Raw genomic sequence first — 4,825 nt, forward strand, 5'->3', positions numbered from 1 at the left:
AATATTCATGAGGGTCAAGAAATTTTAGCATCCGTTATGGAGCAAGTTGAATCAGGGAGAAATCTAATGCCATTAATTGTTGGAGAAACTATGCTTAGTTTTGATGATGAATTAAAGAAAGACCCAAAAGCACCTCGTCGAGGTTCTCTAATTTTATTACAGGTAGAAAATCAATACTTTTAATTTACAAAAATTAAAAATATTTGATTTTGTATAGTAATACTAATTATTTGCATTGAATTTTTGCAGATTTGGCTAATGGAAAGGCTTGAATTAATTAGCTCTTCTGACAACATTGAAAAGTATGCACCAAATTGTCTTGTGAGAAGGAAGAAACGTTTATCCATAAAGATGGGCCGTCGAAAGTGGAGTAGAATCTTTGAAACTCGCGATTTTTCCATCAAATGGGTTGTTCCTCGTTGGAAAATTGAGAAGATGGTTGGTGTCAATAATCAACCCTTTTTCCATCTTCCAAGTTTGTCCAAGTTAACCTTTTACTACTCTTCTAGAGTAAAAAGACAATATGGCCTTACTCAAACCGTTCTTTCCGGGGATCTTCGTCGTCCTTATGAATCTCCCATTGCACAAGATGTAGAAAGATTTGATAATTATTGGTGTGCTAGGACTTTGTGGGAAGTTGTTCCCATAAAGTTCCTCCTCCTTTATCTAGGGATGTGAAGCAGTGGCTACTTGGTAGATCTCAAAAGTACAGGAACAAAATCCAAAACATGTACAAAACTAGTGTTAAAGATCGCCTAAGAGATACGAAAATTCCCCCAAAAGAAAAGCTGACTCTACAGATAAAAAGTGTGTGTTGAAAAGCTAACTCCACATAAAAAAAACACTCATATTATCAATAATATAATTTTATTAATTATTAATTATTAATGCAAATTTAAGCTTTTTAAATTAAATCAACTATTTACATTTGAATTTTTATTTTATTAAGGCAATGAAAACGACTTGAATTTATTTCAAAAATTATTCGAGTACGGAAGTCGAAAATTCCCGAAATACACCGAAACTTGCCGAGATCGAAAAAGGATTGGCGCTGGAAATTTGAAGTTATCGCGGTGCGATGAATCCTATCGCCACTCAACAAATCTTGACGTGGCACGCTGTAGGCGTCGTTTGAAGTGCGCCTACGTTAAAGCATGTGGTGAATATGCTTGGCACTCATATGAAGTGGGAATTGACATATACGATAAGGGACACGATTAGGGACAAGGAAAGTAGGGAGCCGCCAAAAATTTTTTAAGGAACTTGTAAACCGTTCACGGATCATAAAAGGCAACCACGAATAAGGGACAACGATAGGCAACAACGATTCGCCTGTGAAGGTTACACCCCATTCATAATCCATGAGATTACTAACTCCATATGGTTCGGAACCACAAAAGGAGGATTAGGGATGATGGTACGAAGTGAGTCATGGAGTCACATTCGCCCGTATTGGCCTCTACTCGATTCTTATAATGAAAAGTGATTCCTGTGATCTCAAAGGCATACAAACAAAGATTCAATTTGCTCCAAACTATTATTAAGCTAAATTTGTTTAATATTAATGCAACACATAATTCTAAAATATTGTGATCACTTGAATTAATTACAAGATTAAAAAGGATCCTAAACCGGTTGTCCAAATTATCTTATTAGGCGTGATTTTCAATTACTTATTCCCTTTAAACATGCAATATAGTGATCAATAAATAATAATAGAATAAACATTAACATTGGAAGCAATTTAACAATAATAGAGTTAGTCAAATCAAATATAAAATAACCCTAATCATGATACTAGCAATATTAAAATAAAATAAGAGTAATTAAATTGATTAATTACTCACATTCTACGCGTTCCTTTAAATTGCTACATCATGAATAAACTGTTAGTAACTTCAATGAAAATAAAAAGCAAATGGAAATTAAATTAAATAAATATAGATTTGATTTGGTCCAAACCCTCAGTTATTTGTACCTTTCACGCCTTGGTTAAACTATAGAACTTTGGGTATTGTATGAACTCCTTAGAGTGCTTAGGGGAAGTATTATGAGAGAATAGGATGGCTAGTGTTTAGGCTAAAGAGGGAGAAAAGAATTATTTTGATGATCAAGCTTGTTGATGATTGAAAAAGGGGTGATATGACCTCTATTTATAGAGAAAAAAGAAGGGTTGAAGAATTAAGATAAGATCCGAATTAAATCGGAATAAAACTCGATAGACAGCAATTTTTGCGGTTTTTGTTTTTATCATATCTTTTGATCCAGAAATCGGAATAAGACGAATAAGATATCGCTGGAAAGCTCTTAAAGTCTACTTTCTAACCCAATTAAAATCAGATTAAAATATTTTGTAGAACAAAATCTATAGCCGAAATATTGAGAAGGTGTCAATTTTGGATAGAGTTTGACATTTTATTCATATCTTTTCCGTTATAGCTCGGAATTGATATTATAATATATCATTGGAAAGATAATTTCAAGAGCTATCCAACCATATAAAATTTGGATAAAAAATATGAGTCACGAAAATAATATCAGTCTATATTTGAATGTCTTTGAATTCGGATAGAATTAGGACTTTAAAAAAAAGAGTTTTATTCAATTTCAAACTCTTTAATCTTATCTTTTCAAAAAAGGATAATTAAGATATTTTAGAAACTTATAGAAGCTTCTAATTAATCCTAATTTGTTTAGTAATGGGATTAAATAATTTGGACCCTCCACATGATCATTGGGTCGTAGTTAAGGTGGGCTTAGGTTCGGTTTGGGCTCGGTTTAATATTTTGGCCATAACTCATTCGTTATAACTCGGATTTGGGCTTATAATATATCGTTGGAAATATCTTTTCAAGCCCCATCCAATTATTTAATCATTGGACCCAGATTATGGACCAAAATAAACTGGATTAAACGTTTTTTATAAAAAAGGACACGAATTGAATTATTTTGGGTTTAAAGGCACGAAAAGAGGAAAATAAGTTATATTTTGGGGAAATGGGATAGGAATTGGGTTGGTTTATGAAATGAAAATATGGATTTGAATATGGATTTATGCACTCCAAAGATTAAATACTCAACCCGACCAATAATGGCGGTGAAAGGTTGTTCATCATCGGGTTTGGTTTTGGGGAGACATTTTTAGGTGTCTACAGAAGCCCCCACTTTGACTGAGTTTGTAGAAACGTCAGTTTCAAAAACGATAGTCAAAGTAGTCGATAGGGACGGAGAATGATTTAAGACGTTCTGCGATCCTAAATTACTCTGTATACGCCGATACCTGCAGAAAAATGTTAATTCAACAGATAAAAGAGTAAAAGGATAGACTACGTATCTGGCACCAGTGTACCGGTGACAAATGAGTTTGGTAGCTTCCTATGCTTGAAGGAATCAACCGGATAACGTTCGTTGAAACGCTTTCCATGCCTGAGGAAAGCCGACTGAGGAGTTTGGTAGTTTTCTAAGCCTGAAGAAACCTACCGGATGATACTTTGCATGCCTGAGGAAAGTCGGCATATGAATTTGGTGTCATTCTATGCTTGAATAAATCCACCGATGATGCTTTCCATGCTTGAGGAAAGCCAACAAAGGAATTTGGCGGTTTTCTATACTTGAAGAAAAATCCACCGATAACACTTTCCAAGCTTGAGGAAAGCCGACTTGGCGGTTTTCTATACTTGAAGAAAAATCCACCGATAATGCTTTCCATGCTTGAGGAAAGTCGACATATGATGAGATTGCAAGTCTCTGTGTATTGAGAACCTTGCGTCATGAAATGATGGTGGTTCGATTGTCCCTGAACGTGGGCTGTAGATGGTCCGCTTGTCCCCGGACGTGGGCTGTAGATGGTCCGCTTGTCCCCGGACGTGGGCTGTAGATGGTCCGCTTGTCCCCGAACATGGGCTGTAGATGGTGCGCTTGTCCCCGGACGTGGGTTGTAGATGGTGCGCTTGTCCCCGGACGTGGGCTGTAATTGAGACCTGCAAAATAAATTTTGGCAAGGGACTCTTATAGACTATGATTGACTTGACCAACTGACTTGACCAAGTTTGACATGACATGACATGACATGTGTATGACTTGTGAGTATGTGTGTGTGTGTGTGTGTGTGTGTGTGTGTGTGTATGTGTGTGTGCAGACACAAGCAAACGAAGATGCAAAAGCAAAAAATTTCCGTAAATTTTTGTCATGAGTGGAGGGTACCGACTTTCTCCCGAAAAAGAAAGATTTGAAAACTGAACTTTTATTTTCGAGCTTCCCTTGATGAGAAAATTTTGAAAAAGTTTTTTTTTAAAAACTTCCCCAAAAGAAAGACGCGAAAAAAGGAAAGAAGTTTTGAACTCCCTCGTTGAGCAAGACAAAATGAATCGCATGGATTGAATTGCTTTTCTTGAAAGTAATGTATGCATGATGCATGTTCTTAGGCCAGGAGGCTAAGGACAATTACATCATGTGACACGATAGATAAATGAACTTAGGTCATGGAGCTAAGAATCATTTATGGTGTAAAGAAACGATCTTGAACGTCACTTAGGTTTGGAAGCTAAGCACGTATACAGATGAAGTGATTATATTATTGCATAATGAACGTTGCTTAGGTCAAGGAGCTAAGCACGATATGCTTTGTATGATTAAAAATCATTGATATATAAATGTTTCTCAGCACATTATGCGATGCATGAAACAATGAATATTGCTCAGGTCAGGAAGCTAAGCAAGTATACAATGTTTCTTCTAATGAATGTTGTCTTTAAATATGATGAAACATGCACAGTAAGGAAATTAAATTTCATGATAAAGGGTTCCTAAAGGGAAGGATGATATG

Source organism: Chenopodium album, chromosome 1 (genome assembly GCF_948465745.1).
Source record: "Chenopodium album chromosome 1, dcCheAlbu1.1, whole genome shotgun sequence".
Classification (NCBI taxonomy): domain Eukaryota; kingdom Viridiplantae; phylum Streptophyta; class Magnoliopsida; order Caryophyllales; family Amaranthaceae; genus Chenopodium; species Chenopodium album.